The sequence below is a fragment of the Hipposideros armiger genome, unplaced genomic scaffold, assembly GCF_001890085.2.
Source record: "Hipposideros armiger isolate ML-2016 unplaced genomic scaffold, ASM189008v1 scaffold_445, whole genome shotgun sequence".
Lineage (NCBI taxonomy): Eukaryota > Metazoa > Chordata > Mammalia > Chiroptera > Hipposideridae > Hipposideros > Hipposideros armiger.
This window is the reverse complement of record NW_017731795.1, coordinates 1,497,937-1,513,591: the sequence shown is the minus strand read 5'-3', so window position 1 is coordinate 1,513,591 and position 15,655 is coordinate 1,497,937. Positions and strand designations below refer to the sequence as shown.

Genomic DNA, 15,655 nt, shown 5'->3' with positions numbered 1-15,655 from the left:
ATAATTTTTGAGAAAAAGTGCTAGATTCGTAGGTATTACTTACTATGGAGTATGTTTCAAGTGCTCCTTTATGTTCGATATCACTATTTTCAAGTTGAACTGAATGGAAGCACACTAGATTGGCTATAGTGGACCAACTTAGTCTAAATGTCTTTTTTTTTTAACTATGGTTAGTTTTTGAAGTTACAGGAACAAAAATGGCATTTTAGTCATTATATCTACAAATGCAGAGCCTGCATCATTATTTCCAATGACTAAAATCTATTTGTGAAGATGGTGCAAAGTACCCAGCTGATTAAAGGGGCCATTGTGAGATAACGACATGAGCCCTTTGCGACTTGGAGCAAAGAGTTTTGTTCTATGTTCATCCGCTAACAACCTGTGAGACCTTGGGAGTTTGAAGGAAATTCACTCTGCAACTTTTTCTTTTTCAATAAAAATAGGAAATTTAACTCAATTATCCCCAAGGCCTATTTACATTTAAAAGTGGAAGTTGCATCACCCTTTGCGACTCATGAAAATGAAATACAGACTTCACCACATGCTGGATTCAGGCCGCCCAAGAAGGAAGGGTCCATATCAGTCTAGTTTTGCGCTGAGCCCCCTGCATCCAGCTCAATGCCTAATGCAGCACAGGCGAGTCTCAGTAATTTGCTGAGCAAATGATCAAGCGAATGAATGAATGAATGAATGAATGAACGAATGAATGAATATCTTCACCTGATGGTGATAATTTGCTTGTGAAACTATCTGGACTGATGGTTATTTTTTTTTCATAGTTTTAGTATTGCTCTATTTTTGCTATTATTATCAGAGTGCTTACTGTACCACTATAATAAATTTAAAAATGTACCAGTTGTTTCATTTTCTTTACTGATTTGATGTGGCTAGCCTGACTTGCATGATCTTTATTCACAAGCTTTAAAATTCCAAGAAAAAAAAAAGTATTCTTCCTAGGAAATAGAGAACTATCTAAAATTATAGAAAATGTAGAGTTCGATCGGTCGCGGGAGCGGAGAGCGGACCCCAGAGAGCCCTGAGCAGCCCCAGCGCGCCGCCGGCCTAGGTACCATCACACCCCGGGAGGAGCCGTAGCTGCCGCAGCCGGCCCCGGTCGGCATCACCGCGACCATGAGCAGCGAGGCCGAGACCCAGCAGCCGACACCAAGCCCGGCACCTCGGGCAGCGGCGCAGGGAGCGGCGGCCTTACATCGGCGGCGCCTGCTGGTGGGGACAAGAAGGTCATCGCAACGAAGGTTTTGGGAACAGTAAAATGGTTCAGTGTAAGAAACGGATATGGTTTCATCAACAGGAATGGCACCAAGGAAGATGGATTTGTACACCAGCCTGCCATAAAGAAGAATAACCCAGGAAGTACCTTCGCAGTGTAGGAGATGGAGAGACGGTGGAGTTTGATGTCGTTGAAGGAGAAAAGGGTGCGGAGGCAGCAAATGTTACAGGCCCTGGTGGAGTTCCAGTGCCAGGCAGTAAATATGCAGCAGGCCGTAACCATTAGAGACGCTATCCACGCCGCAGGGGTCCTCCACGCAATTACCAGAAGAGTGAGAGTGGGGAAAAGAACGAGGGCTCGGAGCGTGCCCCCCAAGGCCAGGCCCACCAGCGCCGGTTCCCACCGTGCCACATGCGGAGGCCCTATGGGCGTGGACCACAGGATGCCAACCCTCCTGTGCAGGGAGAAGTGATGGAGGGTGCTGACAACCAGGGTGCAGGAGAACAAGGTAGACCAGTGAGACAGAATATGGATCGAGGCTGTAGACCACGATTCCGCAGGGGCCCTCCTCGCCAAAGACAGCCTAGAGAGGACGGCAATGAAGAAGATACAAAAAAACAAGGAGATGAGACCCCAAGGTCAGCAGCCACCTCAACGTCGGGACCGCCGTAACTTCAATTACCGACGCAGACGCCCAGAGAACCCTAAACCACAAGATGGCAAAGAGACAAAAGCAGCCGCTCCACCAGCTGAGAATTCGTCCGCTCCCGAGGCTGAGCAGGGCGGGGCTGAGTAAATGCCGGTTTACCATCTCTACCATCATCCGGTTTAGTCATCCAGCAAGAAGAAATGAATACGAAATTCCAGCAATAAGAAATGAACAAAAGATTGGAGCTAAAGACCTTAAGTGCTTGCTTTTTGCCCATTGACCAGATAACTAGAACTATCTGCATTATCTATGCAGCATGGGGTTTTTATTATTTTTACCTAAAGATGTCTCTTTTTGGTAATGACAAACGTGTTTTTTAATAAAAAAAATTTTAAAAAGCCTGTTTTTTCTCAATACACCTTTAAAGGTTTTTAAATTGTTTCATATTTGGTCAAGCTGAGATTTTTAAGAACTTCATTTTTAATTTGTAATAAAAGTTTACGACTTGATTTTTTTCAAAAAAGTCAACAAACTGCAAGCACCTGTTAATAAAGGTTTTAAATAATAAAAATAAATAAATAAATAAATAAATAATAAAATTATAGAAAATGTAGACCATTCGTCCCCAGAAGAGTGAATTAGAAAATGCAGAACAACCTTCCTAAGAGCAATAGGCAAAGTATAAACAGCACTAGGGCTTTACGAAGCTATATAGTATTGCCAGGCCAACATGCGGCAGTGGATAGAAATCCTAAAAGAATTGCTTTTCAATTCTAAAATGAGGAGCTATGACCCTATGAGGATAGGCAGCCTGATGGAGGGTCTTGTAGGGTTAGGGAGATAAAAGTTGAAATGCTGAGCCACCCAAGTTGGGGCTCTGCTAAACAGCCTGAACTTTAGGTGGGGGCCCTAAAAGCTGAACCCCAGAAATAAGGAGGAACCGTCTCTCCTCCAAAACTCAAATCTCAGTGCCTGAAATTGGGGTTAGGAGGCAACACACTGCTAGTTTTCTAGAGAAATGTACGGCAGAAGCAAAGGGAAATCTCCAGAAGTTAATGTTATCCCAAGGCTCCAAATAATTCTTAAAGCAATTTTATCAAATGCAATGCATGGCACATAATAACAAAAAAGCCAAGCTAGCAGCAATTTCCTGTTTGTTTCTTTGTTGCTGCAGGCAAGGTCCTTCTATCTATAAAAACAGTAGATTTTACCTCCCTAGAAATTCCTCACAGTGTATAAATTCCTAAGTCTTATTTTGTTGCCTGCTTTCTTGTACATATTTTAATCAGAACATAAATGAATCATATAAATTCTGAGCTTGGAAAATTAGAAACTTTTAGGAAATGTGTTGGAGCGACTCTTTAGTCTATAAAAGGAAAAGCAGTGTCGTCTTTCTGGATATGACAGTATTTTTGTTACACTGAAGTAAAATAACATTGTCAAAGGAAATATATTTTTCCCCAATGAATATTGACATTATCAAAATAGATATAGTTGGAGGCATTCTGATCTACAGTTCAATTTATTTCTACAGACGGCTTTTAAAAATTGTGTATTGACATTTGAAGAGGGAAATTTGATGAACTCCAATAAATTGTATGCGCCCCTAATATTTTAATGTCACACTTGGGAAACTCTTTAGCTAGGAGGTCATACGTAGCACGGCTGATATTGTCTTCCTTACTTAAACAGAAGTGTATGACAGCTGATATTAAAACCTGTCTTTTCTTCTCTTTCAAAAGAATTTCTAAAATAGTAAATGACTGAACATTTTGCCCATTTTAATTTTTAAAATGATATATAAACAGCAGATAGGATGATATTACAGAGAAATGTTGCAGACATTAGCTAGCAACATCCCGGTAACTTCCTCAATTCCAATTCTAACACCTAGTAGTTCCATTCTGAGTTGGATAAGGAGAGAAAGGAAGGAAGGAAAGTGGGGAGAATGGAAGAGAAGAAAAGGAAAGCGCAGGCTGGGAGGTGAGAGGGGAGGAAGGAAAAGGGTGCAGGAATGGACGAGGACAAGAAGAGGCTTTGGCTCTAAAAGGCAACTCCGGGATGGGAGTAGGGGGTGGTCCAGGAAAGGGGGCTGAAGTTGAAGAAAAACCTACGCTACTTGAGTAAGGAGAGGGGGGACCTCATTATTTGTTGGTAAGCCAAAAGTGCTGAAAACCCGCTTCGCCTAGGAGTGACCTTCATACAGGCTTATAAGTGCCTAAACAGCCAGTAGCTGGCACTTACTCTGTGCTGGGCACTGTGTGAAGCCCACGTCCAGCCTGTGAGGTGGTGCAGGCTGGACCCAGAAGAAGGCAGCCATGAAAGGAGTGACTGGTCACTGACCTCCAGCTGCCTCTGCCAGCCAAGCCATGCACGTGGCATCCCAAATACGACAGGGCTCTTTCTGCAATTTGCCTGAAATGGGCGTCTTCCTCTACTTTGTACAAAGATGCTATACACCAGAGGTGACCCTACCTAGGCATTTGATGCACTTTCACTCATTTAATCTTCCCAAGCAAAGATATGGAAGATAACACTATATTAATAATAACATTTGTATAGTACTTACTATATTAATGCATTAAAATCTCACAACTATGAAATATCAGTTAACTATTAATAGTCCAATTTTACAGATGGAAACATATCAACAAAATAACATTTAATCAATTATTTCTTCAAATGTTGAGCCCAGCCCACAAAAACCAGCTAAACTTGACTTTGAAATCTAGGTTACCCTGGAGAATTAACTGAAGTTTTTCTGTTGGTTTTCTCTCAACTCAAAATGTTTTTACTCACAATGTGATATATAGATGTACAGAATTGTACACCTGGAACCTATGTAACTTTACTAACCATTGTCACCCTAATAAACTTTAATTTAAAAAAATTTTAATCATTTTTACTCTAGACTGCAGTGATACAATTATAAAAACAACCCTGAAATCTCAGCTTCCCAAGAAAAGAGAGATTTCTTGTCCGACCCAGATAGATTTTGGATAACTCAACTGATAATGCTGTGGTGCGGAGAATCGTTAACCACCCAGCTTTCCTAGGGGACATCATCTAATCATCTTGGTGGCAATGACGCTTACTGGTCACTACACTTATGTAACTTTAACCAGTGAATTGTTTATGTATAAAGTCAATGCCTGGCTCTTGCATTAAACCTGGCAAAGTAAGGTTTTTGTTTAAGGCATTTTTAATCTGGACACATCTCCTGGAAACAGATGTCACATATCTGCTTAGTAAAAAGGTTTGGTAAATTTACAAGGAGAAAATATGAACCATTTTTTTGCCAAATATGGTATTTATAGATTTTACTTCTTTTTATATCTGACATATCTGACAATTAAGCTGAGAGTTAGTGAAAATCTAGCTCGCCTGTTTAAATACATGAGACATAACTTGTCTTTAATGGATACAGTCACTCATCAGTTATGTCTAGTAGGAAATAAATGCATAATATCCACATTAAAATTAATATACAACAATAAAATAATAATATATCCAACAACTTCAGTGTGTTTATTTCAAGAGTCTGAATATAATGTTTCTTTTTATAGGGAGCATTTGAGGAAACTGGTGATAAGTCACTTGCATTACTTTTTATCCCCCAAATTTTATCTATTTGTCCCTACTAGCATTAGTATTCTAGTTGCTATAAAAACCGCGGCTGTTTATCAGATTTAAAGTTGATGTTTGCTTTGTTCTGTTTTATGCATTCATGACTGAAATTATCTGAGTTTATTTTAGCCATTTATGAATGGCACTAGAGCAACCCATGACATTGGAACTAAGGTCTCAGAAAGGGGAGTAAAGTAACAAAAGAAAGGAAACAACAGCTGGTCAGCACTGAGCTTTGAGGTGATCTCAGATATGAAAACTTTTTCACCATTAATATTGAGAAATAATTTCTTCTAAATAATAACAAGTGTTGGTGAGTCCACGTTTTTAAAGATGGCCTTGCACCTGTCTGAGATACACTGTCGATCTTCAGTGGTACAGGGTTTCTGTTGGCACATCAACTGAATTAGTAAAACTCTACCCTAACATGAGGGCTTTTCCCGCTGTTGAGACTGTTACACAGGGAAGTGGCAGTAACCTGAGTGGCCAGGCTTCTAGGAAAAGCTGGAATGTGACGAAGGATGCTTTAGCAGGCTGACCAACTGGCTCTTAGTCGAGGCTTCCTGACATTGCTTTAAATCGGGCTCTCCTTTCATTTTATTCAGTCAGGACTTGGCAGCTAACAATCCTGAGGATACTTTCAATGTTCAGGGACAATTGGAAGCCTAACTGCTACCTGAAGCAAGGTGAGAAGCCCTCCTAGGAGTCACCTGACTCTCTGAGAGTCTGCCCGGGTCTTCACACCTGTCAGTCAGCTGACAGGGAGCCCCACTACTAAGCAGGAAGCTGCCTCTGGCCTCAGGTTGCCATCAGACCATACAATGCAAATAAAACAAAGAGAAGCATAATTTATGTGATGTTATTCAAGAAGAAGTTATAGACAACACCAAAGGTGAACTAAAATGTAAACTATAGACTTTGGCTGATTATCATGTGTCAATCAAAAATCATGGAACAAAGCAGGAAAAAAAACCACCTGTTTTCAAAAGGTAAAGCAAGCAGCATAACCAGACCCAGTGATGTAACTCACACCAGGAACATTAAAAGAAGTACGATGAATATGTATATTCTATATTTGTGCATTTCATTGTATGTAGTTTTTACATAAAGTCTACAGTGATATATTGAACTCCAATTAATACAATGCATGCCAAAGTATTCAGGGGAAAATTTATTGACTTCTGCAGTATACTTTGAAATTCATTCAAAATAAAATATGCTATGGATAGAGGATCAAAATTAAGTGTTTAATAAAATAATAAAGTAAAATGTTAATTGCAGAATCAAGATGGTATACAGTCTTTCCATTTTTTAACTTAAAAACGTTTGCAATATAATATTGGAAAATTTAAATTAGATGGCATATATTGAAAATCCATATTGCACATTATACAACAGAAAGATTTTTAAAAGGTTTAAATCAAAGAGAGTAAACTTTATAACTATAGGAGAAAATAGGAAATTGTCCTTATAAACTCAGGATCGGCAAAAACTTGGTGAAAAATACACCTAGACTCAAAATTATACTAAATAAGATCTCAATTCTATAAAAACCACTTAAATTACCCCCATAATCTATATTTACATAAAATTCCATAATAAAATGCACTGCATTGTCCACAAAGGTGAAATACAAGTAATGAAATGAATAAACCTCAAATTTCATACCTCTTTTTATTTTTAAATGACACTAAAGTATTAATTTTGTCATTTTGAAGAGCATCATTATAAAAAGATGAAACTGTATAGAATAGGTTTCTATCATCAAAGCTATTTAATTGCTTATTGAATGTCTATCCAGAATGTGGCTATATATCAGAATCTATATTAACCTATGACATATGCAGAGAGATACTGTAAAGGATGTGAGAAACAGTGTAGTTCATATCACTTGAGAGCTACAGAAGCAGATACTACTGAGAAATTTGCCTACATATACAATTTTTTTTAATTTTATCTTTTTTAAACTGTCTATTCTTAGAGTCTGCCTGCCTCACGTTAACAGAACAACTGTAATAAAAGCACAGAATAATAAATGTTCACTTATGTTTTCTGATCACGTAGGGCAAGTTTCTACTATTTATTTTATTCTAAGCACTTGGGAAAACATAGGCAGATGTGTCCTCCTGTTCTACCCAATAATAAACATCTTCATTTAGACAAATAAACATAATTATATAAATTATTTTTGGTTTTAAGCTTCAAAGAAAGTCCTGATGTAGAATATTATTTTAAAAGAAAATTGTTTTCAGACTACAATTAAGTTTAATTAGGATCATCTATAAGCAGCAGTGCTGTGATACAGATTTAAAAACAATCTATGCCAGACCTGCTAGAGCTGTGTTCTGAAATAATACAATAATACCAATTATTATAGGAATGTCCTACTCCATTAGCAGTCCAAGAAAGACATACGAGTACACTGGCCAGAGTGTGTCAGAAATTATTCTCTATATTCACATGCATTCATAAAAAAATTTTAAAACATAGAAAATATATGCACAATACAGAGATAGACTGAAGGTGGTGGACGATTCAGTCTTATGTCTGATCAAATACTGTGGGTTTCTGAAGATCCCAGCATGGCTAGTGCAACTGAATTTAAAGGAATTACATAAAAGATAATCTCACCCCGGTACTGGTTCAAGAAAATCACTGCATGACTCTTAATTCACACTAACTATAGACTTAGCAAGAGATAGACTATGATTAAAAAAACAAACAAAAAAACCTCCAACTAATATGAGCTACAACAGATGAGAATGTTTCAATTATAACCAAAGGGAACCATCAGTTTGTTCTCTGTATCTCTGAGTCTGTTTGTTTTGTTTGTTCGTTTGTTTTGTTCTTTAGATTCCACATATAAGTGAGAATATATGGTATTTGTCTGTCTCAGTCTGACTTATTTCACTTAATATAATACTCTCTAGGTCTCACATTGTCACAAATGCTAAGATTCCATTCTTCTTTATGGCTGAGTAACATTCCATGGTACATACGTACCACCTCTTCTTCATCTAGTCATCTATTGATGGGCACTTAGGTTGCTTCCTTATCTTGACTGTTGTGAATAATGCTGCAGTGAACATAAGGGTACATATATCTTTTCCAATTAGTGTTGTGGATTTGGATAAACACCCAGGAGTGGAATTATTGGGTTATAAAGTAGTTCTATTTGTAATTTTTTTCGGGTACTGGTGGCCAGAGAGGAGTGGGGTTGGAGAGGAGGTGAAGGGATTAAGAAACACAAATTTTAGTTACAAAATAGTCACAGGGATGTATAGTACAGGGAACATAGTCTAATGCTGTGACAACTATGTATAGTGCCAGGTGGGTAATAGACTAATCAGGGATTCACTTCATAAGTTATTTAAAAGTCTAACTACTACACTTGTACACCTGAAACTAATATAAAATAATACTGATTGTCAACTGTAGCTGAAAAATAAATAAATAAATAAATAATAAATAAATAAATAAATAAAATAAGTAAGTAAATAAATAAAACATTCCATGGATCAGTGGTTCTTCATTTAAACTAAAACGTATAAAGAGAAGATACTGTATAATGAATGCCTGAAAAAAAGAAAATAACAAGAAAGGGGGAAAAGCCAGTTATGAGTGTTATTTATAGGTTCTGGACATCTCCACTAATGAAACACAAGATGTTCTAAAGTTTACTTTTGCTAATTACAACTTAAGTGAACAGTACTTCCCAATTCAGGCTCTTTTCTTCTCATTCGTAGTTTGTTTTTTTTTCAGTCACTTCTTTAATCCACTAGAAATAAAACTGATGTTTAAAAAATGTAATGAAATGTGGTCCTATCAGAGATACTGTGTATTCACAAACACGCACCTCCCCGTAAATTAGCAGGAACATAGAAACCTTGTGACTTCATCCAGGGTCTCTGTGTCCAAGAAAGTCCACAACTCCACCTCGGGGGACATTGACCAGGGACACAGGGACGTCAATTCTGGTGTTTCAGGCAGCAAGCTAAATACAAAACCCCACAGGGACCCCCCAACCCCCGCCTCGCATGTAATCACACTCCGTTCTCTCTTCACATGCCACTGTCAGTGCAATCCTGTCTTCCTTTCCCCTTTGCTCCCACTCCTCAGGTTTTTCTTTGAGAAGTTAAAAGAAACCTCATGACTGAACATATTCATTATTTATTCTAGCTTCCTGGGGGAAAGTTGGCAGCTAAGCAAAAAAGAACTCTTGATACTGATAGCAGAGATGTTGAAAATGAACTAATGACTGCTCAACCTAAATGAGTATGTTTAAGGAACATGTCTAGATTTTGAAAGATCCAGTTTTCCATATCTTCATGAGGGAACAGTTTCCTAGGATGGCCTGGGAAGCAGACACAGGGAATGACAAAGGGATTCTGACTAATTTGCTCAGGGGCCTCATCAGGAAGATGGCATTTGAACAAGGACTCCATGCAGGTGCAAACATCATGCCTCCATTATCACCCGGAGGACAAGCTTCTCAGGCAGAGCAAACCACCGGGTCAATTTTTAAAGCAGAGACACCTTTGATTTTTTTTAAGGACCAGAAAGGCGGCAGACTTAGGAAGGAGGAAGTTTAGTAGAAAATGATAACAGAGAGAAAATGGTGGGAGAGGGTGTAGGGGGACAGATAATTATTAGGGTTTTACAGGCCTATCATTGCAAGCTCTCTGGTTTTTATTATGATGTAATGAAGAACTATTGGAGGGCTTCAAGTAGATGAGCCATTTGATCTAATCTGTGTTCAGAAGGAATTACTCCGGCTTCTGTGCTGAGAACACACTGCAGCGAGTGAGAGGCTGACCATAGAGTTCAGACCAGAGGCTGCATGACGACAGAGGGCAGAGAGGACAATGGTACATCCGCAGAGACAGCAATGGAGGTGGTGAGAGCTGGCTGGAATGTCCATCCTGTTTTGAAATTGGAAACAAGATTTGTTCCCTAATAACCTGTAGTGACAAGAAAGAAAAATCTAGATTTTTAGTCTGGAGTTGCCATCATTTGAAAGGAAGACACTGAAGTTGGGGCAGCTTTGGAGTCGAATTGCCAGAATATCAGTTTGGGAAGTGGCAAATTTCATCAGCTAATTAGAAACGAGAGAGAGAGAGAGAGAGAGAGAGAGAGAGAGAGAGAGAGAGAGAGAGAGAGAGAAAGCTAATCGGTATTAGCATATATTATTCTGGAGTTCTTACGGAGCTCCAGCTGAAGATACAAGTTGAAAATTCTTGGGGCTGCATGAAATCACCAAGAAAATCAGTGTAACGAGAAGGCAAGGCAGAACATATCAAAGGCTAAGAGCTTAGAGGGAAAATAGAACCCACAAACAGGGACTGAGAAGGAGTAACATGAGTGGCTGGAAGGAGTCATGTGAACGGCATCGTGGATGCTCAGGATAGGAATGGTGTGAAGCAGGGATAATCTGCTCCACAAACGATGCCAGGCCAAGTCAGGCGAGGGCTTGGCACTGACCGTGGTAAAAACTCTTAAGCTCTGTTAGTTTGAACAGTAGAGAACTGCTGATAATGACGTGTTTAGGCCAACAAAAAGGCAGTCATGTATGGTTCAGGGTGATATTTTGTACTTTATCAATTTAAGAGTAAAACAGATAAAACCAATAAAAATAAACTTGGGTTAATCACATCAGTCATCCACGTATTATGCATTAGAACTGGAAGCGAAAGATTATTTTCACTTGTGAATCTAAACTTAGAAAAAAGATTTGCCTTACCAATGTTTGCAACACCAATACTTATTTTATTGGAGACACTTCAAACCTAGGAAATGCATGTAAAAAGAGTTCCAAGATCTAAATTCACCACCTGTCCTTAACAGCACATGGGATCCTATCATATTGGATAATAAATGTAACACATGCCAAATGGACTTGTAAATAAAACCACCCTCTATGTGGTTCAGTTTTAAAGACAGCATCTCTTGTTCTTTTCCAAACATGTTATCTGAAGGGAAAACTCATTATGCTGATTAAGATGAATGTAAGTTTCTGTCTTCTATGCCCAACTTAGAACTAAAGTTAGACAAGCAAGGCTCTTTAACACACACAGACCCTGGGCTTCCACAGAGCTGGCAGCTGTCGTGTTGGTGCCCTATTCTACTTTGCCTTGGTGAAAACTATACTTCTGCTTACCCCTTATGCTAGCACTTCCATCTAAAGCTCTGTCTTCCCAAATATTTTTAACTGATTTTATTGAAAGTATTAACCATGTAACAGATAAAATGTCAGGGATGCTAATCTGCCCTCTCCAATCTCTCAGTGCGTATTGCCTTTGAATATATGACTATTAGTCACCATAAAAAATGAACCGTCTCCTTTCATATATTTTTCATAATCAGCTAACTTCATGCAGATTTAAAATAAGGGCAGTGCATTTAAAACTCCAAACGTGGTACACTTTGATGCTAAGCCACTTAAATTTTTTTGTCATTATAATGTTTAATTTAATTATTCTGGCCCAGAACACTATGTAAACATGAATGCACTGAAAACAAAATAATACCAACATCTTACGATTCTTAAAAAGTATCTAATTAATGCAGTGTTTACTTTCCAACTCAAGGAACAGTATGTGTGTGCATGTGTGCAAGTGTGTGCATGTGTGTGTATGTGGGCATGTCCGTGTGTGACTGTGAGTTCCATTGAGCTGGGAAGAGAGATAAAATGAGGCATAGAAAAATCAATATAATGTCATAGGTCCTGAAAACCTTGATTAATTCCAACTGTGTAATTTAATAATCCAGTTTATTTTCAAACAACATTAAAACAATGTTTTCAATGGCAAAAATAAGGTATTCTGGTACATAGGAAATAATTCATTTATTATGAATTTAGTGTCTTCAGGGGTCTAGCAAGAGGAACAAGTCATTTACTTTTATCATTCCCTAATACTTTCTGGACAAAATGAGAGCAAAATTTCAAATACTAAGAAGTGTTAAGATTTTTTTCATATTTTTCAATTCAGACTGTGAATTCAATTAGTTCTACTTGAAGCATTAAATGATAAATAAGATCCTGACCCTCCACAGAAAACAATAAAATGATATGTCAGAATAATATTCTACATTATGTTTTGAATGCCCAATATAAAACTAGAAATAAAAATACTTAGCACAATTTCAATTTGCTGAGATTCATGCTTTGTAAAATATAGTTACTTCTCTCCATTACTGTTGTTCATCCTCCAGCAATTGTTCAAATTCCCACTTCCACTCTCCAAAAAGAAACATATTCCAATTATGTGCATATTTCTTAACATCATCACTATTATAAATTACAATTTCAAAACATAATTTATATATTTTTTCTTTAATTTACAGACTAATTAACTGTTTCTGTTAAGATGTCTTTTATTCCTAATTGGATTACAAAGTTCTCCCTCCTGTTGTACATAAAGGAAAAAAGTGATTCTAATAAGCTTAAGAAATTCACTACTCCCAAGCCAGCATTGCAGGAAATGTTAAAAGGGCTGCTTTAAGCAGAGGAAAGAGAAAAACAACCTAACTAACGAAGACCAGGAACACAAATAACAAAATGGCAACAACTACATACTTATCAATAATCACATTAAATGTAAATGGACTGAATACTCCAATCAACAGACATAGGGTGGCTGAGTGGATAAGAAAGCAAGACCCTTGCATATGCTATATACAAGAGGCTCACCTCAGATCAAAAGACACATACAGGATGAAAGTAAAGGGATGGAGTAAAATATATCATGCAAATGGAACTGAGAAATCAGCTGGAGTAGCGATACTTACATCAGATAAAATGGACTTTAAATTGAAGAACATAATGAAGGACAAAGAAGGGCACTTCATAATAATAAAGGGATCAATCCAACAAGAGGACACAACCCTAGTAAACATCTATGCACCTAATATAGGAGCCCCTAAATATATAAAACAGATTTTGACAGACATAAAGACAGTAGCACTATTATAGTAGGGGACTTCAACACCCCACTGTCACCAATGGACAGATCCTCCAGACAGAAAATCAACACGGAAACAGTGGCCTTAAATGACACTTAAGACCAGCTGGATTTAATTGATATTTTCAGAGCATTTCACCCCAAAGCTACGGAATATACATTCTTCTCAAATGCACATGGATCATTTTCCAAGATAGACCACATGTTAGGCTACAAAACGAGTCTCAATAAATTTAAAAAGATTGAAATCATATCAAGCGTCTTCTCCAACCACAATGCTATGAAACTAGAAATCAATTACAAGAAGAAATCCGGAAAGCACATAAATACATGGAGGCTGAATAACATGCTACTAAATAGTGACTGGGTCAGAAATGAGATCAGGAGGAAATCAAAAGATACCCTGAAATAAGCGAAAAGAAAACACCACAACCCAAAATCTCTGGGACGCAGTAAAAGCAGTCCTACGAGGGAAGTTCATAGCAGTGCAGGCCTATCTAAAGAAGCAAGAAAAAATTTCAAATCAACAGGGTATCCTTACAACTCAGGAGACTGGAAAAAGAGCAGCAAAATAAGCCCAAAGGGAGCACAAGGAAGGAGATAATAAAGACCAGAGCAGAAATAAATGAAATAGAGACCAGAAAAACAATACAAAAGATCAATGAAACCAAGAGATGTTTTTTTGAGAAGATAAACAAAATTGAAAAAACCTCTAGCCAGACTCATCAAAAAAAAAAAAAGACTCAAATTAGTAAAATCTGGAATGAAAGAGGTGAAGTGACAATAGATACCACAGAAATACAAAAAAAATTTAAGAAATTACTATGAGCAACTGTATGCTAACAAATTTGCAATCTGGAAGAAAGGGATAATTTTCTAGAAGCATACAACCTTCCAAAGCTAACTGAAGAAGAAATGGAAAATCTGAATAAACTGATTACTACCAAGGAAATTGAATCAGTAATCAACGAGCTCCCAACAAACAAAAGCCCTGGTCCAGATGGCTTCACAAGTGAATTTTACCAAACATTCAAAAAAGAATTATCACCTATTCTTCTCAAACTATTCCAAAAAATCCAAAAGGAGAGAAGGCTCCCAAACTCTTTCTATGAAGCCACGATCATCCTGATTCCAAAAACAGACAAAGACAGTACAAAAAAGAAAACTACAGGCCGATATCTGTGATGAACATAGGTGCAAAAATCCTCAACAAAATCTTAGCAAACAGAATTCAGCAATATATTAAGAAGCTCATACATCATGACCAGGTGAATTTCATCTTTAATATGTAGGGATGGTTCAACATCCACAAATCAATTAATGTGATACACAACATCAACAAAAATAAAAATAAAAATCATGTGGTCATATCAATAGATGCAGAAAAAGCACTTGACAAAATACAGCAGCCATTTATGATAAAAACTCTTAGCAAAGTGGGAATAGGGGGATCATATCTCAACATAATAAAGGCCATATATGATAAACCCACAGCTAACATCATACTCAATGGGGAAAAGCTAAAACCATTCCTTTTAAGATCAGGAACAAGACAAGTCTGTCCACTTTCTCCACTTTTATTCAACATAGTCCTGGAAGTTCTAGCCACAGCAATCAGACAAGAAAAAGACATAAAAGGCATCCACATCAGCAAGGAGGAAGTAAAATTGTCATTATACGCAGATGACATGATACTATACATAGAGGACCCCAAAGACTCCATCAAAAAACTAATGGAACAATACACAAATTCAGTAAGGTAGCAGGATACAAAATCAGTATTCAGAAATCAGTTGCATTTGTATATACCAATAATAATAAACTATCAGAAGGAGAAATTAAGAAAACAATTCCATTTACAATTGCTTCAAGTACTATAAAATACTTAGGAATAAATTTAACCAAAGAAGTAAAAGACCTGTACTCTGAGAACTATAAGACTGAAAAAAGAAATAAAAGAAGATACAAACAAATGGAAAAACTTTCCATGCTCATGGATAGGAAGAATTAATATAGTTAAAATGTCCATATTGCCTAAAGCAATATATAGATTCAATACAATTCCTATCAAACTACCTAGGGCATTTTTCACAGAAATAGAAAATATAATCCCAAAATTTATATGGAACTAAAAAAGACCCCAAATAGCCACGGCAATCCTGAGAAATAAGAACAAAGTCGGGGGGA

General features: G+C 37.4%; 1 pseudogene; it reads left to right on the top strand.

Annotated features, from left to right (window-relative positions):
• Positions 1-1,066: 1,066 nt before the first annotated feature.
• LOC109394931 (nuclease-sensitive element-binding protein 1 pseudogene) lies at positions 1,067-2,267 on the top strand (annotated as a pseudogene).
• Positions 2,268-15,655: the final 13,388 nt, after the last annotated feature.